Source organism: Copadichromis virginalis, linkage group LG10 (assembly GCF_057382275.1).
Source record: "Copadichromis virginalis isolate Kocher_CV1m ecotype Utaka linkage group LG10, C_Virginalis_male_GT1.1, whole genome shotgun sequence".
NCBI classification, from domain to species: domain Eukaryota; kingdom Metazoa; phylum Chordata; class Actinopteri; order Cichliformes; family Cichlidae; genus Copadichromis; species Copadichromis virginalis.
Window position 1 is genome coordinate 7,442,429 of NC_140627.1, and position 27,486 is coordinate 7,469,914.

The 27,486-nt window shown below is 43.3% G+C and overlaps 2 pseudogenes; both read right to left on the bottom strand.

The window, feature by feature from the left end:
• Nucleotides 1-2,179: 2,179 nt before the first annotated feature.
• Nucleotides 2,180-2,298, bottom strand: LOC146699765 (5S ribosomal RNA; annotated as a pseudogene).
• Nucleotides 2,299-11,650: 9,352 nt separating this feature from the next.
• LOC146699766 (5S ribosomal RNA) lies at nucleotides 11,651-11,769 on the bottom strand (annotated as a pseudogene).
• Nucleotides 11,770-27,486: the final 15,717 nt, after the last annotated feature.

A 27,486-nucleotide genomic window follows, 5' to 3' on the forward strand; every position in this document is an offset into this window, starting at 1 on the left:
TTAGGAAGTCTGCAGCTAAGAAAAAAAGTCTTTGTTCTTGTGATTCCTTGGGCTTTTTGAGAGGGACAGAAAAGGTTTGGTTACATCACAAAAATACACAGCCAGTGTGCACAGTCCACAACTTTAGACTATTAAAACAAGAATTTAAGAATATGAAAAAAGGCTCAACACAACAGGAACTCAGCGTAATTGTCAGTCCACAAATATAATCAAACAGTATATTGGAATATATCAGGAAACAATATCAGGAAATACCAAACAAAATATGCAAGACAAAACTAGAATTGAAATTATTAATAAAAAAGAAAAAATCATTTCCTAGTTCAAAGACTGCTTGCAGAACTTTGAACAGTAACAAATCCGGTTGATTTCTAGCTAACCAGTTAAAAATAAATAAAGAAAAAACAACTATATGTGCTGTTAAAGATTTATCTGGGAACACAATATATGAACCTGAAAGAATAAACAACATTTTTAGGGATTTCTATGAAACTTTATAGTCACCACAAATGAACCCGTCTAAAAATGAAATTGACCAGTTTCTTGGCAACGTAACTCTTCCAAAATTATTAGACCGTCAAGCAATGGCACTGGATTTGCTACTGACACCAGGGGAACTCCAGAAGCCCTGATAAGTATGCCCAATAATAACGCTCCAGGTCCAGACAGTTTTCCTGCAGAATTCTACAAAGAATTCTGGACAGTTCTGGCACCAGTATTCCACAGAATGTTGCAGGAAGTCAAGGAAAATGGCAGACTACCACCAAATATGAATTCTGCCAATATTAGTCTCCTGCTAAAACCAGGCAAAGACTCCTGATTTCCCTCAAGCTATCGTCCAAAATCCCTTATTAATGTAGACCTCAAAATAATCTGTGAAGCTCTCTCAGAAAGATTAGAGAAGATAACCCCCCTTTTAATTCTAACTGACCAGACTGGTTTCATAAAAGGCAGGCACTCGTCAACAAATATACGTAGATTGCTTGATTTAATAGACTACTCATGAAGTGAAAACATTGAAACTACAATATTGTCTCTAGATCCCGAAAAAGAGTTTGACAGAGTTAACTGGAAATTTTTATTTGAAACTTTACGCAAATTTGGTTTTGGAAACTCTTTCATAAACTGGCTAAAAATATTAGAATTATATAGAATTCCCCAACAGCTTGTGTCAGAACAAATGACCAAACATCCTCCAGCTTCTGTGTCCTGAGGGGCACCAGGCCCTGATGTTGTGTAATATGCCTCACCCAGCAACTAAGGCCCTGGTGTGGTGTAGATGGCCTCAGCCAGAGCCACAGGCCCTGGTGTGGTGTAGGTGGTCTCAGCCGGCAACTCAGGCCCTGGTGTGGTGTAGGTGACCTCAGCCGGCAACTCAGGCCCTAGGGTTGTGTAGATGGCCTCGGACAGAAATACAGGCCCTGGTGTGGTGTAGGTGGCCTCAGCTGGGAACTCAGGCCCTGGTGTGATGTAGATGGCCTCAGCCAGAGCCACAGGCCCTGGTGTTGTGTAGGTGGCCTAAGCCGGCAACTAAGGCCCAGGTGTGGTGTAGATGGCCTCAGCCAGAGCCACAGGCCCTGGTGTGGTGAAGAAGGCCTCGACCACCAGCACAGGCCCTGGTGTGGTGAAGATGGCCTCATGCACCAGCACAGGGCCTGGTGTGGTGTAGTTGGCCTCATCCAGAGCCACAGGCCCTGGTGTGGTGTAGGTGGCCTCAGCTGGGAACTCAGGCCCTGGTGTGATGTAGATGGCCTCAGCCAGAGCCACAGGCCCTGGTGTTGTGTAGGTGGCCTAAGCCGGCAACTAAGGCCCAGGTGTGGTGTAGATGGCCTCAGCCAGAGCCACAGGCCCTGGTGTGGTGAAGAAGGCCTCGACCACCAGCACAGGCCCTGGTGTAGTGAAGATGGCCTCATGCACCAGCACAGGGCCTGGTGTGGTGTAGTTGGCCTCAGCCAGCAGTACAGGCCCTGGTTTGGTGTAGGTGACCTTAGCCGGCAAATCAGGCCCTGGGGTTGTATAGATGACCTCGGCCAGAAGCACAGGCCCTGGTGAGGTGTAGGTGGCCTCAGCCAGAGCCACAGGCCGTCGTTAATGTGCCCTCATTAATGGGCAGCTGCTTTGAGTCTTTCAATACGCCCCTTCTCTGGATCAAAAGCAGTTCAATGACATGAAAAGTAAAGGCTTACAGCACCTGGTATTCCCAGGCAGTCTCCCATCCAAGTACTAACCAAGACAAGCCCTGCGTAGCTTCCGAGGTCAGACGAAGTCAGGCGTGCTCAGGGTGGTATGGCTGTAAGCTGCTGGTGCCAGCACAATGTGTCAATTTATGGAATCAAGTGATGAGGTGGCCAGTACCTGAAGTTTCGAACACAACCCTACAATTGAACTACAGAGTTAACGGTACCTGCATACTTGCCTAATACCCTAACCCAAAGACTCAGATAAGCATTAAACCAGCAGCACAGGCTCTGGAGTTTTGAAGATGGGCTCAGGCACCAGCACAGGGCCTGGTGTGGTGAAGTTGGGCTCGGCCAGAGCCACAGGCCCTGGTGTGGTGAAGATGGTGTTGAAATCTCCCAATTCTTTTGATCTTTGGGCTGAAGGAAGGACAATACTCGGTGTATAAATGCTCAATCAACAATCATTTATTTCCATACAATTCAACACAAAGAGCATTTAGAACCATCATGATGGGGAGACATGCCTGAAGAGGGTCACAGCAGTCTCAAAATGGTGACGGGTTACACAGCCTCTTATAGCTCCTAGCGGCCCCCACCTAGTTGTAAAAGCCTAAACATTCACATTCTTTTCTCCCTTACGGCGTCTAAGTTATGACCTCGGCAGTTGTTTCTCTGCTTTCTGTAAGGTGGGGGTATGGAATGTGGTCTATCTCCCCTGTCTTAGACACCAAGTCTCCTGCTTACAACCTTCTTTTTATGATTCAACAATAGAGCATGTCAAGAAAACAGTGTAACACATTCCCAGCAGATCAAGGATACAGAGTGATGCACATTTATCTAATGAACTAATATGTGAATATGTTCTGTTAACTCAAAAGTATAATGAGAACTAAACTACATACAGATCACACGCTCTATATTAAAGGGTATAATATGATCTACAGCAGTATTCTAATTCAACTACTTTGATTACATATATAAGGTAACCTATAATAACAGAATAATCTAATAATTCCCCCTTTTGATCTCTTAAAAAGAGATCACTTATAACGTACACTCCAGCATTGCAAGGTCCAGTTCTTCTTGGTCCTGAGGCCCTCTGTCCCCCTTTAACGGGTGGACCATATGTGGGATGACCTCTGTGTTCACGCAGTTCAGATGCAAGCAAAGTTAGATTTACAACCATAACAGCAGTTACAGATGACACTCCCATCACTCCCCAATTCTCCCACAACTTTATTTTGGTGCTCCAGTTTTCCACTCCCATTTTAATGCCACCTTATACCTTTCAAATGTACTTAGACTAGAACCTCTGTCTAAGGAGCTTTTAACCTTTATTTTTATTGCTGCAGCTACCAGTGTCTTCCAGTTGGGTGATTCTCAGCTTCTTTCTTCGACCTCCGGGGTTAGACCACCCTTTAGTCATTGCACAGTTCTGGGGATTATTCTGCCCCGATTTCAAACAAAGATCTGTGTGTTTTGGGATCACCGCCGTGTCCCCCTTTTTGCCAAGAGCCTCTCGAACCTCGTTGGTCTGGTGTTCCTGGTTTTCGCCAACCCCTTCATGGTTATTGCTGTGTTTCTGGGATCCATCTTCTCCAGGAGCCCAAACGCCATGACACTTGACCCCAGTTGATGTCTCGGCAGTCCCTACATCTGTCTCTGCTGTGAAGGGTCCGCATATCTCCATGTCCCCGTCTGGTGTCTGTTCCTTTCTCTGCAAGAGACAGAAAACCAAAACACCTCTCTCCCTAGCCTTGATAATCTAATATTGTTATCTATTGTTGTTCTAATGATTCAAATTTGGTTTCAAATATTATGTTCAGGACTCTTTGACCCAGGGACTTATTCTAATCATAATCTATGTGTGTGTAAAAGAAATCAAAAATTAATAAACCATTTCTAAGTCTAACACATTATAAGCTTAAGTTTTACCATAGCTAAATTATTAAACACACAAATAACGTGATAAGATGTTCATAAAACCATTGTTTGATGTTTGGACTCAACTCCCCCTTTTTGACACACTCCCATGTGTCAATTCATTGGAGCTATAAAATTAAGAACTCTGTTCTGTCTCTAAGTTTTGGAAAATTTTATGCTTGTCAAAATTTGAAGAATTTTTATCATAAGTAAAAGTTATGGCGTTATCATCCCCTCAGGGCTTAGCTTTCCCTCTTTTAGTAATATTCCTCCCACAAATATTCGCAATTACCCTCCTTTGGTGTGAAAACTGTTGGTATGGTCAAGTGGGAACTATAGAAACAAAAGCTCAGGACAGAAGAGTTATCAGTCATGTACTTCATACCAATTTTGCATATGTTTTATTTCATCTTGATCCTCTGAGTGTAATGGTACATTTTAATTTGAATTTATCAAAACTAAACACAACAGGTTTTCTTTCTTTACTTTGCTCTTGTTCTTTTGCAGTACCACATCCTATCAAATGTCCCTGTCGATTATATTCTACTTTTAATAACTTACTATTTCAAGCGAGAACCTAAATCACGTGGACCAATGTTTGTTTTTGCATATCTCTATTTCGAATGTGGCAAGTCATTCATAGATATTGTTAAAGTTTTGGCGATTTTCCTCTATAAAATTTTATTGACTTTTTACAGTGGCCTGCTATGGTTAATAGATAAGATAAGATAAGATAACCTTTATTAGTCCCACACGTGGGAAATTTGTTTTGTCACAGCAGGAAGTGGACAGTGCAAAAGTTATGAGGCAAAAATTAGAATACATACAATACAATACAATAGTAACATATTCCAGTCATGAGTGATATCAAAAGTTTTCTCCACTGTAGCATTTGGCATTCCCAGTAATATAACATGATACCTTAATCAAAACACAGCTAATATAGCACAGTTTTCTTAATGCAAACATCAGTAACTCAGAATTAGCAACCAAAGTGTCAAGTCTGCAGTTCATACTTATGTGAAGCTACAGTCTCCTCCTCCAGTCTCTCTTATCCTCCTGCTCCTGCAAAAACGAAACAAAGCGAAGCATCCACCCTTCTCTTGCCGGCTGGATGAATTGTGTATCGGCATTTACTAATCCTAAAGTTGGTACAGTCTTTGTCTCAGTATCAAGTCAGTCAAAACTTTTAGTCGTCAGTCCATCACAGTCCATTCACATGCCTTCATCCACACACATTCATACCAGATGTTGCTGATAATGGAGTCTCACGCGCGACCTATTCGAGCCTCCATCACCAGCAAGATGACGTCATCATTTTAAAAGGAAACAACTCTTTGTTCTTTTGTTCTGGATTGACTCACTGCAATCCTTTTAAACTCAGGACTTCTCATATGATCAGTGTCACATATAAGTGAATTTCTCCCAAGCCAATTACAATCATGGAGAAGCACACTTTGCAACTGTTTACAGTAATAATATTTTATAGCGCTTTAAATCTCAATCTTTCAGGCCTGGTTTAAAGAGCTGATTGTTCAATCATGGACTCACAAAATATCAACATATCACCACCGGTGGATCACACCTCTCAGATTTTCTTATCTCAGTGCACTGTAACAAAAACGAAAACAGACGTAACCAACAAAATACTACTAAAATAACACAAACTAGGGCCCGTTGCAGACATGTCCAAGCATAAAACTATCCCTCTCTCACTTACGAGAAAGAACACAAGCCAAAGCTCACTGATAACATCAAGCTAGCGCTAAACAAAACCAAAAAATCAGCCAGAAATTCACAGGAACGTTTTGCTTCCTGCTGGGACAATATTGTGTGGGAATGAGAACCTCAGGTGCCGTAACACCCTTTGTTCCTCCTTGAATTAAATCTCAATCACAGAAAATGCCGTACTCCAACCTAAACTTACACTATTAATTCATCATTTTTCACTCTGCGCCACTGTTCCTCATCAGGGCTGTGTGAAGCACAGCAAAGAATTCAGTCAAGGCCTTGAGGCATAAACAGACATCACGCACAGACATTATTTTCATAACCAAACCGTTTTAGACCTTATTCCTAAAATCTACATAAATGCCCTCTGGGTGACATATAACACATTCTAAGTAATCAATGGTAATCAATGGCTCCTCGTAAAAATTATGCATTGGGATGTTTGTGTGCAGCATTTTGCATATCAGCATAAGCATTTGTTAGCAAAGCATTCTTCATTGCATCAGCGTGTGTGTGTGTGTGCGGATCACTTCTCAGTGAATCAGCATTCCAATATGTGTGTGTGTGTGTGTATGTGTGTATTTCACTTCATTCTGAATCTGTGTGTGTAGACGTGTGTGTTTGTGTGGGTGTTTATGTTCATCACTTTCCTGTTCTGGTGTTCTGGGTAAACCACGGCCTGAAGCATGCCCTGGGGTCCTGCCCTCCTCCTTTTCAGTCTGTTTGCGACCATTGCTGCTGCTGCTGCGGCTCAAAGTTCAGTCCGTCCTGGTTCTGACCCCAATTGGGGCGGTCCTTTCTCCAGTGTCCATGCTCACCGCAGGTGAAACCTGCATCTTCTCCTGTGTTTTTTGTCCATTCTGAGGTGCCTTCTGTCCTCAGTTACTCCTCCTGTCCCGGCCACGCCCTTTTTGCTGCCCGATCCTCCGTATTGGTCCATCACTGTCCTGCACAGTGTAAATGCAGAGTTATCAAGGTCAGCATTCTTTTGCTCGGCCTTACTTTTCCTTCGGGCTTGGCGGGCGTCTCGTCACAGCTCTGTCAGCTGACGCAGTCTGGGAATTTTCCCCCGTGTAGTGAAATGGGCCTTAGGTTTAGTGCTCTCCGTCTCTGCTGCATGAGATCGCATTCCTGCAGCACCGTTGACTTTTTCAGGTTGTTGTTGTGGGTCCAGCTGTTGCAGCATTTGGTCAGTGTCACGTATAGGGGAGAGCAGGAGTCCAGTCAGCCTCGGCTTTCAGGGCCGGCAAAGCAGCCTGTAATTAAATATACAGAGAAAAAAAAAAACAGACAAAAAACAAAAGCAAACAAACAGGAAAATGATGTTGTGTTGGCTGTATTACAACGAGAGGGGAGAACCACCGGGACCAGGCCCTGTGTCAGCCTTCTCTCCCCCCCTTTTTTTTTTCTCTCCCGATATAATCATCTCCTAACCCACCAAGTTGACAGGACAACATGCACCTGTTCAAATTCGTAAGATCATGTTTAAACTCACAAAAGAGAATTTTCTTTCATTCAGTAATCACTTGTGTTAATCAATCAACAGAAAACGTGTCACAATTTGGATCTTTTTACCACTAGATTTGTTGTGTCTTCACTGGTTGGTCAGACCAGTGTCTTTTTTTCTTTGAAGTTAAATTATTGTCCTGCAACCCAGAGAGTTTATTTGTCAGTAATGTATTTATCCTTTAACAACAGGTGTCTGGTAAGTTTCGCTGCGTTAGCCTTGCTGGAAAATCTTCACGTGTTCATGAATGTAAGCTGTTTCTTCATTGCGTGTGTGTGCATTTGTAGGCAGGCAGGTTAATTTTAATTTTTTCTCAAAGTAGGCGTTACCTAAAAAGGAGCCTTTCTCTCACATTTCTCTGCTTGTGTGTGTTTTTGTTTCACCTTTTGTTGTGATGCTCCGGACGCCTTCCCAACCTCCACAAGTCTGTTGGCCCCAATTTTATGTGTTAAAAATTCTCTTAATTTCTCCTCTAATTCTCTCCTCTCTGCTGTCTATTTCACAGCTGCTGATTCGTGCTGGGTGTGGTTCCCATTACTTATAATTTTGCTTCGGCCGCTGTGCTTGTGGGGGCAGTTGGTCCAGGTCCGCAGCTTCCTGTATTGACACACTAAGAGATTTATTTAATTAAATTTTCATCACTGTTACACAGATAAGCAGGCAACACGCCTACCTTGACAGCATAAACTGCACGCCAGTCTCCCAACACATTCCTCTCTCTACTCCTCCATAAGTCTCCACTACACACCTCTTACTATCTCTCTTTTTTATTTTTATTTTTTATATTTATTACACCACAGAGTAATACACCCAATTATGCCCGTCTATCTCTATGTGGCTCCAAATTCCCTCTTTATTTAATTTCACACTCGTCAGGGGACAGGCACACAACAATTTCAACCACTGAAACGAGGAATTCAACCTTTTTATATTTCACCTATGATAGAACTCAACCTTAGATGTAAAAGCATTCTCTTGTTCTATTCCAGAATAAATGTGAACCCGTGATTACACGGCCGTTCCAGTGTTATTCTGTAGCTATGCGGGAGTCCTCAGTTCCCAAGTTGCCACCTTAGCATCCAGACGCCGCTGGTCCTGGCCACGCGTCCACGACCAGGAGGGGCGCCACTCCTTGAACAAAATTAGTTTCCACAGGTACACTAGGCGTCAACCTTTGATCTTAAAGCATTTTCTTCGCACTAATGTCCTCCTATTCAAACACATCAACCGTCACTGTGACTGTGTTTCACGCTTCACACACAGACAACACACCCAAAGTGCGCCTCACACACACACCCAGAGCGCGCCTTACACACACACAGCACTCTTCATCAGCGGAACTTTACACAGAAAACTCTGAGCTCAACTGTTAGAACTCTTTGAAGCACAACTGCACCATAGACCAAAATACCCCTTTCTCTGCGCTTATGACCGCCACCACGGGGCAAAATCGCATCATAAAAGTGACACTCGTCCCCGAGGCTCAAAACCGACACCATAAGCCAGGTTCTGCTTTACCTTTATTTCATGGCAAGTAAAATTTTACTTATTATTTATGACCGCAGCCCTCGAGGCAAAAACCGACACCACAAATCACCGTCAAACCTCTATTCAATGTACTGAAATCAGCACCAATCGCTGCTGTACCCACGGCCGCACCACCAGAACACGGCCATATCATAAACCAAAACCTACGGACGTGTTTCGCTTTTACACGTTGCCAGCGTTCAACCGCACCGTAAGCCAGCAGCTGCTTTTCCTTATTTCTATACTAATTTCATGGCCGCATCAACGAAGACTCAAACCGACATCATAACCAACTTCAAAACCTCTACTCAATGTACTGGACTTATGGCCGCGTCTCCAAGAGATTCTAATGTATTATTGCTACAGAAGCCAGTCTTAGACAAAGTTAAATGTGGAAGGTAAAGTGGGCTGCAACTAGTCCAACGTAGTATCTTATTAGTATCTCGGTAGAAGCAGTTTACTGCAACTAGTCCAACGTAGTGTCTTATTAGTATCTCGGTAGAAGCAGTTTACTTAACACACTGGAATTCAGCCTCAACTTATGTTGTTAGTATCTTGCGCCAAAAACCAGACACCGACAAATTTAATGTGAAAATACGTGTAACTCAGTGAACAGATTAATTTGGAAAGCCCAATATGCACATTTGGTATTTATAATACAACAGGCTGTGCTTACCTTTTTATATTTGGACCGGTCCTCTGTTCACCTCGCCCCAAGATCTCACCAAAGGCCAAATCTGCCCCTCCTCAGCACACCAAAGATCCGGGTCACCAGGCACCAAGTTGTTGAAATCTCCCAATTCTTTTGATATTTGGGCTGAAGGAAGGACAATACTCGGTGTATAAATGCTCAATCAACAATCATTTATTTCCATACAATTCAACACAAAGAGCATTTAGAACCATCATGATGGGGAGACATGCCTGAAGAGGGTCACAGCAGTCTCAAAATGGTGACGGGTTACACAGCCTCTTATAGCTCCTAGCGGCCCCCACCTAGTCGTAAAAGCCTAAACATTCACATTCTTTTCTCCCTTACGGCGCCTAAGTTATGACCTCGGCAGTTGTTTCTCTGCTTTCTGTAAGGTGGGGGTATGGAATGTGGTCTATCTCCCCTGTCTTAGACACCAAGTCTCCTGCTTACAACCTTCTTTTTATGATTCAACAATAGAGCATGTCAAGAAAACAGTGTAACACATTCCCAGCAGATCAAGGATACAGAGTGATGCACATTTATCTAATGAACTAATATGTGAATATGTTCTGTTAACTCAAAAGTATAATGAGAACTAAACTACATACAGATCACACGCTCTATATTAAAGGGTATAATATGATCTACAGCAGTATTCTAATTCAACTACTTTGATTACATATATAAGGTAACCTATAATAACAGAATAATCTAATACCTGAAGTTTCGAACACAACCCTACAATTGAACTACAGAGTTAACGGTACCTGCATACTTGCCTAATACCCTAACCCAAAGACTCAGATAAGCATTAAACCAGCAGCACAGGCTCTGGATTTTTGAAGATGGGCTCAGGCACCAGCACAGGGCCTGGTGTGGTGTAGGTGGCCTAAGCAAGAGGCACAGGCCCTGATGTTGTGTAATTTTCCTCACCCAACAACTAAGGCCGTGGTGTGGTGTAGATGGCCTCAGCCAGAGCCACAGGCCCTGGTGTGGTGAAGATGGCCTCATGCACCAGCACAGGGCCTGGTGTGGTGTAGTTGGCCTCATCCAGAGCCACAGGCCCTGGTGTGGTATAGATGACCTCGGCCAGAAGCACAGGCCCTGGTGTGGTGTAGGTGGCCTCAACCAACAGAACAGGGCCTGGTGTTGTATAGATGGCCTCATGCACCAGCACAGGGCCTGGTGTGGTGTAGTTCAACAAAGCCAGCAGCACAGGCCCTGGTGTGGTATAGGTGACCCAACCCGTTCTCACTCCCAAAGCGTAACATTTTACGCTAGGTGACAAATCGTCACCATATTACGTTTTCGGCTACCCACCACGTTCCTAAATGACGACCTCGGAAAAAGAGGAAATATGAGAACCGTCTGGACTGAACCTACACATGTTCGCTCTTTTTCTTCAAATCGCTTAGAAACACGCTATTTAACATCATTAAAGTCCTGGTTACGGTCTGGAATAAGGTTATGGTTAGGGCTAGGGATAAGGTTAGGTTTAGGGCTGGAATACAGGGCTGGAACGTCTATTACCGTGGGAGCGTCATTGCACTGGATTCCAGCCATAACCCACCGCGTACCATAAGAACGCCGAAGGTCTCCTTTCGCGTTCCTCAGGAACGCCGCGGGACGTGACAAAACGTCGACATGTTACGCCTCGGGAGTGAGAACGCTCTGGGTGACCTTAGCCGGCAACTCAGGCCCTGGGGTTGTATAGATGACCTCGGCCAGAAGCAGAGGCCCTGGTGAGGTGTAGGTGGCCTCAGCCAGAGCCACAGGCCCTTATGTTGTGTAATTTGGCCTCACCCAGCAACTAAGGTCCTTGTTTCGTGTAGATGGCCTCGGCCAGAGCCACAGGCCCTGGTGTGGTGTAGGTGGCCTAAGCCAGAGCCACAGGCCCAAGCCAGAGCCACAGGCCCTGGTGTGGTGTAGGTGGCCTCATGCACCAGCACAGGCCCTGGTGAGGTGTAGGTGGCCTCAGCCAGAGCCACAGGCCGTTGTTAATGTGCCCTCATTAATGGGCAGCTGCTTTGGGTCTTTCAATACCCCCCTTCTCTGGATCAAAAGCAGTGCAATGACATGAAAAGCAAAGGCTTACAGCACCTGGTATTCCCTGGCAACCTCCCATCCAAGTACTAACTAAGACCAGCCCTGCTTAGCTTCCGAGGTCAAACGAAGTCGGGTGTGCTCAGGGTGGTATGGCCGTAAGCTGCTTGCACCAGCACAATGTGTCAATTTATGGAATCAAGTGATGAGGTGGCCAGTACCTGAAGTTCCGAACACAACCCTACAATTCAATATTGAATTGGTGTTCAATATTGAATCGGTGTGCAACTTTGCTAAAACAATGTCGGACTCTGTAGTTTTCTCTGGTCCCCTCCCCAATCAGACCAGGAGTGACATGTTTAGCCGCATGTTCTCCTTAAATTGCTGGCTGTCTGAGTGGTGTCCCAGAAACGATGTGGGCATCATAGATAATTGGCAAACCTTCTGGAGGAAACCTGGTCTTGTTAGGAGAGACGGCATCCATCCCACTTTGGATGGAGCAGCTCTCATTTCTAGAAATATCCTCCTCCTGTTTTGGCTTCCCTTCACTGGCTTCCTGTTAAGTCCAGAATTGAATTCAAAATCCTGCTCCTCACATACAAGGTCTTAAATAATCAGGCCCCATCTTATCTTAATGACCTTGTAGTACCATATCACCCTATTAGAGCACTTCGCTCTCGCTTTGTAGGCCTACTTGTCGTTCCTAGAGTATTTAAAAGTAGAATGGGAGGGAGAGCCTTCAGTTTTCAGGCCCCTCTTCTGTGGAACCAGCTTCCAGTTTGGATTCGGGAGACAGAAACTATCTCTACTTTTAAGATTAGGCTTAAAACTTTCCTTTTTGCTAAAGCATATAGTTAGGGCTGGACCAGGTGACCCTGAATCCTCCCTTAGTTATGCTGCAATAGACGTAGGCTGCCGGGGGATTCCCATGATGCGTTGAGTTTTTCCTTTCCAGTCACCTTTCTCACTCACTATGTATTAACAGACCTCTCTGCATTGAATCATATCTGTTATTAACCTCTGTCTCTCTTCCACAGCATGTCTTTTATCCTGTCTTCCTTCTCTCACCCCAACCGGTGGCAGCAGATGGCCCCGCCCCTCCCTGAGCCTGGTTCTGCCGGAGGTTTCTTCCTGTTAAAAGGGAGTTTTTCCTTCCCACTGTCGCCAAAGTGCTTGCTCATTGGGGGTCATATGATTGTTGGGCTTTTCTCTGTATCTATGAAGCGCCTTGATATAACAGATATGATTCAATGCAGAGAGGTCTGTTAATACATAGTGAGCGAGAAAGGTGACTGTAAAGGAAAAACTCAATGCATCATGGGAATCCCCCGCAAGCCTATGTCTATTGCAGCATAACTAAGGGAGGATTCAGGGTCACCTGGTCCAGCCCTAACTATATGCTTTAGCAAAAAGGAAAGTTTTAAGCCTAATCTTGAAAGTAGAGATAGTGTCTGTCTCCTGAATCCAAACTGGAAGCTGGTTCCACAGAAGAGGGGCCTGAAAACTGAAGGCTCTCCCTCCCATTCTACTTTTAAATACTCTAGGAACAACAAGTAGGCCTGCAGAGCGAGAGCAAAGTGCTCTAATAGGGTGATATGGTACTACAAGGTCATTTTGATAAGATGGGGCCTGATTATTTAAGACCTTGTATGTGAGGAGCAGGATTTTGAATTCAATTCTGGATTTAACAGGAAGCCAATGAAGGGAAGCCAAAACAGGAGAAATATGCTCTCTCTTTCTAGTCCCTGTCAGTACTCTTGCTGCAGCATTTTGGATTAGCTGAAGGCTTTTCAGTGAGTTTTTTGGACATCCTGATAATAATGAATTACAGTAGTCCAGCCTGGAAGTAATAAATGCATGAACTAGTTTTTCAGCGTCACTCTGAGACAGGATATTTCTAATTTTAGAGATGTTGCGCAAATGGAAGAACGCAGTCTTACATATTTGTTTAATATGTGCATTGAAGGACATGTCCTGGTCGAAAACGACTCCAAGGTTCCTCACAGCGTTACTGGAGGCCAAGGTAATGCCATCCAGAGTAAGAATCTGGTTAGATACCATATTTCTAAGCTTTTCAGGGCCGAGTACAATAACCTCAGTTTTATCTGAATTAAGAAGCAGAAAGTTAGCGGCCATCCAGGTCTTTATGTCTTTAAGACATTCCTGCAGTTTAACTAATTGGTGTGTGTTATCTGGCTTCATGGACAGATAGAGCTGGGTGTCATCTGCATAGCAGTGAAAATGTATGCTATGTCTTCTAATGATACTGCCTAAGGGAAGCATGTATAATGTAAACAGAATTTGTCCTAGCACTGAACCCTGTGGAACTCCATAATTAACCTCAGTGTGTGAAGAGGACTCTCCATTTACATAAACAAATTGCAGTCTATTAGATAGATATGATACAAACCACTGCAGTGCAGTACCTGTAATACCTACAGCATGTTCTAATCGCTCTAATAGGATATTATGGTCGACAGTATTGAATGCTGCACTAAGGTCTAGCAGGACAAGCACAGAGATGAGTCCACTGTCAGAGGCCATAAGAAGATCATTTGTAACCTTCACTAAAGCTTTTTCTGTGCTGTGATGAGCTCTGAAACCTGACTGAAACTCTTCAAATAAATATTTATGGCTTTATCTTATAGAATTCAATATTCCCGTGTTGAGGAAACAGGTTTTGCAGCTGTTTGAGCTAAGATTTTCAAGTTATTCACATAATGAAAACCTCTACTTTGTTTCGGGCCAGTTCCCCATTCAAATGCATGTAACAGTGACAAACGCACTGTCTTGGCGAAAGAAAGCGTTTTTGTACAACTTCATATAAATTAGCTGTAACTTTTGATAGACGACTCAGACTCACATATTTATGGCTTTATCTTATAGAATTCAATATCCCCATGCTGGGCAAACAGGTTTTGCAGCTGTTTGAGCTAAAATTTTCCAGTTATTCACATAATGAAAACTGTTAGAGTTGAATTGTTAGATGTTTGTCATTTTTATGTTTACCATTTGTACAGTGTTTTAACTGATGAAACTCCACTGTCCTTCCCCCCAGATCCTCGAGGTTCTGGTGGGGGGCTGTAATGTTTTATTGCAGATACATCCTATCTGGAAGATCTGCTTCTTTTGATGTAGGCTTCCTGCGTTTACGACCCTTTAGTCAGCAGGAGGTCTAACACACACACACACACACACACACACACACACACACACACACACACACACACACACACACACACACACACACATTCTTAAGGAAGTTCACACATATACATAAAATGCTTTCTCTTAGAACCAAGGGGGCGTGGCTTTGTTCTGACGTGTTTTGTGTGAACTGTCTCTCAATAAAAGGTAGCAGGAGGAAGTCAGATCTGGGGGTCATTTTCGTGGTGGACACAGACGAGGCCTCCCTTGCGCAAATAATCGATCGATCGACTGTCTTGTTTTCTTCATGATGAATAAGTCTCTAGAATTAGCGGGGCTTGTGGAAACACAGACCCAACATTTATTTGGTCCTTCGGAGCCGGAGCCTAACATATTGCATCCACCGAGGAGAGGGAGAGGACGCCACCGCAATGTCTGGGGTGATTGACGTAAAGCCCTGGTGTTTCACTTTGCTTTGTTACCAGGCCGGGAAGTTTGCGCCTGACCTCCCCTCGGGATGGATGACAATTGATGGGATTCAGAGACTCTTCCCATGAACGTAAACAAACAGTGAGTACAGAAGGCCTTAGAGAGCGGCTACGTGCCCGTGCGTGAAAGCAGGTACGTGAGCGCGCAAGCTGTGCGTGTAGACGCAAGCTGCCTGGTTTCTCCGCCAGTGTTTTTGTTTTAATCTTTTTTGATTTATTTAAGGAGGGTTAAGTCGGTTTCTCCACCGAATAGAAGGAGGGCAAGGACGGTTTCTCCACCGAAAGAAGGATAGAGCTCTATAAAATAAAAAGGGACTCCACAGTTAAGGACGTTGAGTGAATGGTTTCTCCACCAATGTTAAGGAGGAAAGAGCTCGCCGCGGTAAGGGGGATTATAGGCCTTAAAAAGAGTGTGAATGAGCGTATGCGTGTGTGAGTGCCAGCAGCACAGAAGGAAACCTAAAGCGGTGTTAACGGAATTCTGTGACCTGTTGTGTACACGTAGCCTGGGTTTTGGAGTAAGGTGTTACCTGCCGTAAACTTAAAAGAATTGTCATAATGGGGAATAAAATGTGTAAGTCTGCCTTAGAAGGGGATGTAAAATTTATGGAGAAATTTTCACTGGGCAGCACGCAGTATGTAGGTTGTTGGCGTGAAAAATATGGATTTGAAGGGACATCAGTGGAAGTTAAAGGTAAAATGCTTGTAGAAAGAATAGCTGTAAGTGTAGCAGGTAAAACAGGGAAAGCGAAGCAGAGGAAGGAATTGCAGTTAGCAGTTGCTAAGTTGTGGCTGGAGCAGGCTCAAAAGAGAAGAGAAGCACAGAATGTTAAAAGAGCAATATTGCAAGCAGTAGTTGTGAAACCTGAGGATGAAACCACAGCTCAATCCACTGCAACTACTTTAGAACAACACCGTAGAAAAGCATTAGGAAGAGCAAGAATGTTAGCAGAAAGAAGAAGAGCCAGAGAAGAGCGTGAGAGAGCAGAGGCAGAGGTGGAGGAGAAATTAAAGGCTGAGTATGGAGAGACATTAGGAGCAGCATTGAGTCCAAGACAGATTAGGCAGGGCAGGAAACAGAAAGTAAGATTAGTGAACACAAACGTTACAACCACATATCCATCCCCGACACAACACAAAAAAAAAATATGGTGTTTCTGTCCCAGAGTGTGAAGATGAAGAAAGTTTTTCTCCTGATCCATTCCGTGAGTGTGAGCATGTTTGACGTCATGGTGTGTGTGAAAAGGTATCCAGCTGGGGCAGACGTGATTCTGCAGATCACCTGCCCAGTGGACAAAAAGAAATAAAATAGTTGTGTGGATGAATGATAGCATGAAGAGTGTTTGGTGTTTCTCAGCCTGAAACAGCTGTAATGCTATTTTCTGTTTTGGAGAAAAGTACAGTTAAAAAAAAAAAAAACAGAGAGAGAGATGTGTGTTGTTTAAGCAGTGATGAGAATAATGAAAGTGTGATGAGAGAGGAACACAAAAACATACAGAAAATGCATTAACTATACTAACCCTACATGCACATACACAGTAAATGATACTCGTGAAGACCAGACAGCATCTTAAGCATGAGATTCTGTTTGTCATCTTGTCCAAGTCACTAGTAAGATGAAAGTGATACATAGACTAGTGGACTGAATATTATAGGAAGACAGATGGTTGCATCATAGAGGAGAAAACAGAATGCTGATGAGAGGTCTTAAATGAGTGAGCTGAGTGAGCTGATTTTGAGTTTCTGGTGTGTGAAGACGTTTTACCATGGCACACAATTAGTTACATGAGAAGAAACGTATTATGTGCTGAGACAGGAGGGTTATGCTGTGTGTTGTGTGTATGGCTGATTTGGATGAATGTTTGAGATTAAACTGGCTGTTGATTTGTCTTTTGTTATTAAGTTGAGCCTGCCAATTGGGTTGTTACGATTTATCCCCCTGGCATGAAGAACACGTGTCATGACTTAAACAAGGCCTTTCTTTCCTTTGCTTTCCTTTATTTTCTTTCTTTTATTTTGTTACTTTCATGGTGCACTGAAAGTTTTGTTTGATGATCCATGTTTGAGAAGATCTGGATGATTAGAACCAAAGCGTCGTCGAGAAAACTGTTGCAAAGTGAGCTTCTCCAAAATTAAAATGGGCTCAGGAGAAAGCCACTTATTGAGACAATTAGGAAACAAGTTCCTGTCCAAAAGGATTCAACGAGGAAATCCAGTCTAAATTATTTTTTCTTTTTGAAATGACGTCGTTTTGCTGAGTGTGGAAACGAATGCGACGATAATTTCCACAATTAGCAAAAGAAGAAATCACTGAGTGAATGAAGTAAGAATTTTAAAATAAATGGGGAACTGACTGACTGACAAAAGCTGACAAGACTGACTGACTTAACACCATTGTGTGAAGTTAACCCCCACCTGACAAAGGTGTGGATGTATCTCTGTGTGTGTCTCTGTTGCAGGAGCAGAAGGAGACCACAGGAGGAAACTTGGGTCACATGACTATGTGAACTTTGAAAATTTAACCTTTTTAGTTTAAATTTTCTGTGTCTGTGAATTTACCAGGTACCATTCACTACCTTGTGTTGCTCACAGAGATTACTGTGAGAAAGAGTGTATACACCTTGTTACACCCCGGCCTAGGCAACCGGCGTGCAACTCAGGAAAAATAGGAAAAAGGGAAAAAAAGGGCCCCCAAGCTCACTGCTCTTAGGGAGGGCGAACTCATAAAAAAAAAACTAATACGAGCTACCACAAAAATAATCCCAAAACGAAAGTATCGACCACTATTGTCTTTAAAGCAAAATATGATATTTATTTACATCACAACACAAGGCGCCAAACTATTTACAAGGGGGGGGGGGAAGATCGCGACCATGACATACAGAAACACCGGGCTTAAATACATAGAGGGAGCAATTAGGGAATGGATCACAGGAGGGAAACACAGCTGGGGCAAATTAGACCTGACGAGACAAGGAAACGTAAACTGAACACACCAAGATAACACAGACTTTCAAAGTAAAACAGGAAACACATAACAGTCACGCCAAACCAAAACGCCTAAAACAATACACTGCCAACGCCGAACCATAACATACCCCCCCACCCAAAAAAAACAATCATTTAAAACATACAACCCCAACGAAAAATGTTCGTTCCATGTCCAGCCCATATGGCACCGGCCGCCGTCCCGCCGGCGACGCTGATGGCTGGACGGGTCCTCCAGTGGAAACGGAAAACTGGAGCGGGCCCTCGGATCCTCCAGCGAAGACAGACGAAAGGCTGGAGCGGTCCCACGGGTCCTCCAGCGAAGACAGACCAGCTGCAAACACGGACACGCAGCCCACCAGCTGCAAACACGGACACGCAGCCCACCAGCTGCAAACACGGACACGCAGCCCACCAGCTGCAGAAGGCTGGAGCGGTCCCACGGATCCTCCAGCGAAGACAAACAAAGGCTGGAGCGGTTCCCCGGACCCTCCAGCGACGGCAGATGAAGGCTGGAGCGGTCCCTCGGATCCTCCAGCGAAGACAAACGAAGGCTGGAGCGGTTCCCCGGACCCTCCAGCGACGGCGGATGAAGGCTGGAGCGGTCCCTCGGACCCTCCAGCGACGGCGGATGAAGGCTGGAGCAGTCCCCCGGATCCTCCAGCGAAGACAGACGGCTGAAGCGGTCCCTCCCTCGGACCCTCCAGCGACAGCGGATGGCTTAAGCGGTCCTCGGACCCCCCAGCGACTGGACGAGCCCCCATATGTTACACCCCGGCCTAGGCAACCGGCGTGCAACTCAGGAAAAATAGGAAAAAGGGAAAAAAAGGGCCCCCAAGCTCACTGCTCTTAGGGAGGGCGAACTCATAAAAAAAAACTAATACGAGCTACCACAAAAATAATCCCAAAACGAAAGTATCGACCACTATTGTCTTTAAAGCAAAATATGATATTTATTTACATCACAACACAAGGCGCCAAGCTATTTACAAGGGGGGGAGATCGCCGAACCGTAACAACCTGCGCAGCGCTAACATTTACATTTCTTTTTACAGCAGATGGCTAATCATGTGCTTTGATCATGTGATTTACAGCAGGACACAACTTAATGATGTTTTTCTACCACAGGATTACTGAGATTTTGTATGAAGAGAACTGTAGTTACAGGCTATATGTTGATGGTGAAATTACACTGTGTTGTTGAGAGAATGTTGGAGAAAATGTGAATGTTACAGGGGAGAAATTAATACCATTTCAGACATACTGTGATGAGACCATTGTTACTTTTCCACAGCGAGTGTTAACTTTACAACTTTTCATAGCTCCTCTGGAATCTGGATGGCCGACACCTGACAACCAGGATGAACCGCATGTTTGGCTAATGTTTGTTTTTCTTTAAGAGTGCTTGTAAAGGATTCAGCACAGACAGACAAGTGATAATTGAACAGATGTGCAGTGGTTACAGAATAGTTACATGGAGCTCATTATCTGACCACACTGTTGGGCTCATGGTGAGTGACAAACTTAAGGGAAGTCACTGATTACAATGTGGAATGACATTGAGATGTTAAACAATTTGGAACAAATTATGGGAAAAAGTAGGAGTTTAATGAGTTTAGAATAAACCTGCAATGATACTTGTCTCTGTGACGCTGAATACTTTATTACTCTTATGATCTATAGTTAGTTGCAAATGTGAAGTTGTTTTAACTTTAAGACTTTGTCTTCTAGGATACAGGCTCAGGGTGGAGCTGGGAGCTAAACAAGCTAAACATTTAAGTGCTGACTAATGCTTTTACACAGGGTTACAGCTTGGAGTGAAGCTGCTCCAAGGGACAAACCCTGGAGATTGTTTTAGAGAGAATGTGCAACATTCTTGTGCATGTCTCATTGGGGAGTTGACACGTGGCGAAAGCCGTGTGGCGAGAGGAGTGTCATTTTTTAATTTGGAGAAGGAGTGACTGAGAGGATCGCCCACAAGATGGAAGCTGAGGCCTGGAGAGAGTCTTCAGGAGGATCGGAGATCACCTTCAGCACAGAGAGCTGTGCTACTGGGCTTCCAAAGGATTGTCACGAGGAGATCATCACGAGGAGACTTTGCACAGCAAAATCTTAAATAAGATGAAAGAGTTACGACGTTGACGTTAAGGAAGACAACTAAGGGGTACGACGTGCTCTGCCTTAAAATCTTCAGCAGCGTTGGAAAATGGAACATGAGGGAGCGTGCCAAGCTCCAAAAAGTGACAGCGCAGAGGAGGTCCAGCGATGAACTTGTGGTTCTGTGAACAGCACAAATGCCAGGTGACTGTAAAATAACTAACAGCACTTTTTCCACAAGTGAAGCCAGTAACTTACTATCCTAAAAGATTAGCTCTAGTTGCTCGTGCTTTACCTCCATGCGTGAGATCAGTATGTGCAGCAGCTTAAGCTGTACAATGTTTCAATAGTTTATTTCACCTTTTGACAGTGTTAGTTCCACACGAGGTAGATGTTTACTACTGCAGACTAAACTTACATTTCTGTCACCTACAAGACACTTGTCTTTAATGTTACTGTTTCTCTCACAACCATACATATTACCATAAAGTGGTGCACAATTCTGAATCTGTCAACCCTTTTTGCCAACGAAAGAAGAGGGCACTTCTCATGAGAGTAGAGAGCGCGAGGAGAAGAAGTGTAAGCCGAGGGATGACTTAATAGCTGTGCCACTCGTTGAGGGAAAGGTTTGGTTTGTTGATGATTTGAGTTTTACAACAGCAGAGGGACAGACTAGAACAGGTTTTACTGTAGCAGACAGTGAGAGAGTTGGCGGTGCTGGACCAAGGCCAGGAAGATCGTGAAGGACCTCAGCCATCCCAACAACAGACTGTTCTCTCTGTTGAGGTCAGGAAAGCGATTCCGCTCCCTGAAGACCAACACAGAGAGACTGAGGAGGAGCTTCTTCCCGCAGGCGATACGGTCTCTCAATCACACCACCACACAGTACTGACCCACACATATGGTTCTTACACACACACTGGACTTTCTGGACTTTGTTTTTGCACAACACTGGTCACTATATTCTTCATTTCCAGTTAATACTTGTACAGCTGCTGTTATTGTGTATATATTTATTTATATTTAGATTTCTTCATACATTCTTATATAGTTCTATATTGTGTATTGTGTATTTTGTTGTACAGTTATTTTATTTTCAACTTTAATTTATATATTTTATCTTATTCTTCCCAGTTAAATTTACCCTTCATTCTAATTTGTGTTGTACAGTTATTTCATTTTTAACCTTAATTTATATTTTATTCCTTCCTAGTTAAATTTACCCTTTTTAATTTTTCATATTTATTTCCTATCTTATTCATAGCCTTTTCCTTTTTTGTTTTCTTTAGGTCACGAGCAGTTGTCCAAGCATTTCACTACATATCGTACTGTGTATGACTGTGTACGTGACAAATAAAATTTGAATTTGAATTTGAATTTGAATTTGAGAGTTATCTATGTAGGACAACTAGCATGCTTAATAGCTGCTTGAGCAGCAGAGATGCTAGCTTTAACGGAAGTGTGTCAAGCTGTAGAGAGACAATATACACTGAGAGCCAGTGTGTATTTGCTACTGTACATTTCCTTGTAGTGCAGTGAGTGAGACGAGGTGTGACAACCTCTACAGGGAAACCTGTAGAACGCACCAAACTCTTGCAAAATCTGCTGGAGGCAGTGTTATTAACCAGTGGAATTGCCGTTTGTAATTGTGCAGCACACATGCGAGGGCAAGATCAAGTTGCATTAGGGAAAGTTTCTGCAGATAAGATCGCAAAAGAGGCAGCTTTAGTTAAACATGGTGTTAACATTTTAGCAGTGCAACATCAGCAGACATGTAGGGCCACTCACCTACAGCAGGAAAACAGTTGTGACTTACAGAGGGAGCAAGCTAGCAGGATGGTGTTTATTATCTGTGTGATAAACCAATACTGCCTAATAATTTGTATAAGACAGGGGCAGGGATAGCTCAGTAGGTAAAGTGGTCGCCCCATGATCGGAAGGTCGGCGGTTCGAATCCACTTAACGGCTACCCTGAGGTACCCCTGAGCAAGGTACCGTCCCTACACACTGCTCCCCGGGCGCCTGCTTAGTGGGCTGCCCACTGCTTCACTGAGTGAATGGGTCAAATGCAGAGAAAAACAAGTAATTTCCCCATGGGGATCAATAAAGTATCCATTATTATTATTATTATTAAGACTGCTGCTATTTTGAGCCATGGGCCATGCCATGTCTCAACAGGAGGGAGATGAGCAGTCGTTATACTCACTCTAGAAGTAGTTTATACTTTAGGATTATTTAAATACTTTTTAAAAAAAAAACTTTTTGCAGGCAGAGAGAACTAATAGAACAGTAAAGTTAAGACTTAGGAAGACAGACAGGACATGGTTAGACTGTATAGAATTACTTAAGATATACATGAGGATTCCTCCAACAGAGAATGGTCTGACTCTTTGAGATTACATATGTTAGAGCATTTAGAGTTCTTCTGTAGTGATGATAGAAAAGCAGAAGAGAGAGCATATTAGCAGATTAGATGCTTGAAATGTTTAAAAGTAAAGAAGTCATGAGAACAAATGATCTGCCAGATGATTCTGTTTCTCTGCAGGAGCAGAATCTGATGTCTGGAGATTGGATGTTGATAAGGCCATGGAGAGGAAGTGCTGGTCCAGTCCGCAGTGGAGAGGTCCCTATCGGGTGCTCCTGACAACGACCACAGCAGTGAAGATTGCTGGAAGAAACACTTGGATACATCAAGCGTACTGCAAGAAGGTGACACACATCCAGGCCAGCTCGGAGCAAGTGGCAGGAAGACCGGGTATAAAGGGGGGGAAAGCCTCCAGGGCCCCTCGTCTCAATCCGGTGAAGAAACCAACTGAGCCACAGGTACTCATCAGAATGGCTGGGAATGTGCTGTGCATCTTCTTGAGCCTGTGGACCCTGAGTGGGATGACAGGGAGCGCACTGGAACAGAGCAAACCACACCCAGTACCCGCATGGGTTTTCAACAACTACTGGTGGCAGTTTATGAACACAACCGCTCACATAAAGAACGAGACCAATGGTTATGCTTGTGCCACTGGCTACACATTCTTCTGGACTGTGGCCATATAGCATCACTGAGAGCGAGACAGTTTGTTTGGTTGCTTTAGCAACACATCCAGGGACACTGCTGACTTTTCAACTGCTCGGAACCTGAATGGAAGGTTGATTCACCAGTAGCTGGTAAGGTGAACTGCTCTGGTACGACAGACAGTACTGACTCAAAGAATATGACTTGTTGCAGGACATTGAACAGTTAAACGAACTGGAAACAGGCCAATTGCCTATGTGTATGAAGGACAATGGATTAGTCCAAGTTGGAGATTTATCATGGAATTTGTGCAACATCACCTATTCTTTTGTCTTCTGTAAGAAGGATGTAAACAGAGAAGCCTTTTGTCTACATTTACATCATAAACACTTGAGGTTTTGAGCCAAGAAGATCAAAACAGCTTGATCCAATTTCCTTTACAAAGCTTTTTCTGTGGTGACAACAGGACAGGAGAAGAGTTGTAAATGCAGATAATTCACCAGTTGACTCTAACCCCCACAGGATGCCTACAGTGAGAAGATTTGGGGGGTTGATAGGAGTCATAAAGAAGGGTGTTGACCAGGCTGCAGCTTTGAAGCTAGCTGAGAGCCACACGGACAAACAATGAAGTCAACTGATGCGTTTAAATGCCTATGTCTGTATACAGTTGGATTGTAGTGACACATGATTTTTGAGAATGATGATTCTTCTTGTTCGACTGTTGACATTCAGTTGTTTACTTGCAGAAATACATAATGAATTGCACCAGGAGTAGATGAGCCACAAGGCTGGATAGCTTGGTTAATGTCTGGTCCTTGGTGGCATCTTCTTTTGAAAATATTAACTCCTGTTTTTGTATTGTTGATACTGATTTTCTTATGTATAGGATGCATTTTACCTTGTATGAGATCAATGCTGACTAAGATGATTTCCAATACATTTGTTAATTATGTACTTTTATAACAACATGATATGACTGAAATTACTGACATGACAGAAGCCTGTGTATAAATGATGCCTGCTCTGAAAATGTCAAGCAAGAGGTGCATGGCTAGAATGTACTACATAGGAATAACTGGAGCATAAAAATAACATAACAGGAGGGAATGTTAGAGTTGAATTGTTAGATGTTTGTCATTTTTATGTTTACCATTTGTACAGTGTTTTAACTGATGAAACTCCACTGTCCTTCCCCCCAGATCCTCGAGGTTCTGGTGGGGGGCTGTAATGTTTTATTGCAGATACATCCTATCTGGGAGATCTAACACACTTGTCTGAATTTCTACGAACATTATTGCTAAGGATTGTCTTATTGCATTGGAGTCACACTGGGTTAAATATGTACACTTGGGTTTTAAGGGGTATTTATTATTTTCTTCTTTTTTTTGGGTTGTATGGAAGCCCCAAACGCAATTTCATTGTTCTTGACAATGACAATAAATAAATAAATACTAAAATACTAAACACACACACACACACACACACACACACACATTCTTACAGAAGTTCACACATATGCATAAAATGCTTTGTCTTAGAACCAAGGGGGCGTGGCTTTGTTCTGACGTGTTTTGTGTGAACTGTCTCTCAATAAAAGGTAGCAGGAGGAGGTCAGATCTGGGGGTCATTTTCGTGGTGGACACAGACAAGGCCTCCCTTGCGCAAATAATCGATCGATCGACTGTCTTGTTTTCTTCATGATGAATAAGTCTCTAGAATTAGCGGGGCTTGTGGAAACACAGACCCAACAAAAACCTATACTTTGTTTCGTGCGAGAACTCCATTCAAATACATGTAATAGTCAGAAACGCACTGTCTTGGCGAAATAAAGTGTTTTTGTACAACTTCATGAAGTTAGCTGTAACTTTTGATAGAAGGCTCAGACACACATATTTACGGCTTTATCTTATAGAATTCAATATTCCCGTGTTGAGAAAACAGGTTTTGCAGCTGTTTGAGCTAAGATTTTCAAGTTATTCACATAATGAAAACTTATACTTTGTGTAGCACCCTCAAGGATTGACGTACGCACGATGTAGTTATAAAACAGGGTTTATTCTGGTCTTGGCAACCCTTGAGAACTGCTCACGGACAAAACAATAAAACAAAAACATCACATCAAAATGCGCTCTTGTACTTAGTGCCAATCAATCAAAAATCCTTAATTACAGAAAATAAACATTTATTTTATTTTATTTTATTTTTATTTTATTTTACTGAATACAGTGTTCCAAGCTGGAACAGATTAATGCCAATTAAAGTTGAACACTGTGTACATGCGCTTAAAAAAAGAGTCGACTGCCCGACTGCACAAATTCCATTAATTTGTATTTGCTGATATTGCTCTAGGCTGATAGCACTATATTGCATCCAATGACGTATTGTAATCATTTCAAGATTTGTTATTTTGTTGTTTTTGTTTTTAATTAGTGCGTCACAGTCTTGTATCCTTTGCTCTTATTTCCTTTTCAATATACTGAAAAGTCAGGCGCAGTGAATCAGATGATTTGTTATTAGGAGACTTCCACTGGATGCAAAGGGCTGCACTGAATGTGGGAGCTTGTAGTGTGGCCGTAGACATAGCTGTAGAAACAGAAAATAAACATTTAAAATACACAAACCTCATGAGCTGACATCCAGGAGGTGCTAAATAGTCCTTTATGGCCTTATTGCCTTATCTTCCATCTTCTTTGTCAATTATTTCCACTCTTTAAACGATATTTTCTCCATGTGTGGAGCTAACTGTGAGTTGCAGCATGCAAAGGAGGGCGCAAAGGAACAAAATCCAGACATACAGCTTAACAAATATCAAATGCAACAAACATCAAATGCAAAAGACCGTTACACTCCCACCAATCACTTGTGATTAAAAAGAATAAAGTATTGCCTATGAACTAATGAACGGCTTTTGAATGAACTATCATGAATTATCCTTTAAGCAGAGTGCGGTGGAGAATCTTCTTCCGCTTCCATCAGAATGACTGTCTTCTGAATGGGTCTTTCCAGGTGAACAGGTTTGGAGGTACGTTTTCCTGCCCTATCCAGGGTTGGATCACTCAGCAGCAATTTCACCTTCCTCACTTTTCCATCCTTTCCAGGATACACTTCAATGATCCTTGCCAACTTCCACTGGTTGCGTGGAGTTATCTCATCCTTCAGGAGGACAACATCATTGATCTTAGCATTTCTGTGCTCTTTGGTCCACTTCTGTCTGCCTTGAAGATTTAACAAATACTCCTTTTTCCACCTTGTCCATAAAGTGTTGGCAAGTAGTTGAACACGACGCCACCTCTTACGGAGATAAAGATCTTCTTTCACAAACCTTCCTGGAGGTGGAGAGATGATTGTGGACTTCATGGTTAGTATGTGATTCGGTGTCAAAGGTTCTGGGTTTGATGGATCACATAGTTGGTCAGTAGTCAATGGTCTGCTATTAATCATTGCCATGACTTCATACAGGAATGTCCTCAGAGTGGAGCTGTCGAGTTGTTTGGCTGATTGTTCCAGAATGGACATGAGAACACTTCTTATGGTGCGAATTTGTCTTTCCCAGACACCACCCATATGACTAGATGCTGGGGTGTTCATGAGAAACTCACAGTCCAGTTTCCGTAGCTTGGCTTGATCCATTTCCTTAAATGCTCCAATAAACTCATTTCTAGCGCTGACAAAATTCGTGCCTTGATCGCATCTTATCTGGCGAACTGTACCTCTGATGGCCATGAATGCACGTAAGGAGTTGATGAGGGAATCTGTAGAGAGATCGTCAAGCATTTCAAGATGCACTGCTCTGGAGCGCATGCAAGTGATTAGCAAGCCATAACGCTTTAGCTCCTTGCGGCCTTCTTTGACATAAAAAGGACCAAAGCAGTCCATCCCACAGTAGGTGAATGGCGGTGTGGTCTCCATCCGATCCTCTGGGAGGTCTGCCATCTTCTGCTGCTCTGTGCGCCTTCTGAACCTTCTGCATTTTACACATTTATAGATGTAAGATGACACAATCTTGCTGCATCCAAGAATCCAGAATCCGTTAGCTCGAAGTTCATTCATGGTGATCCCTTGTCCTTGATGGTATGTCTTCTCGTGATAATGTTTGACCGTGACTGTCTCTTGGCAGGATCGCAGGATGCTTGACATTGGGGTGCAAAGCT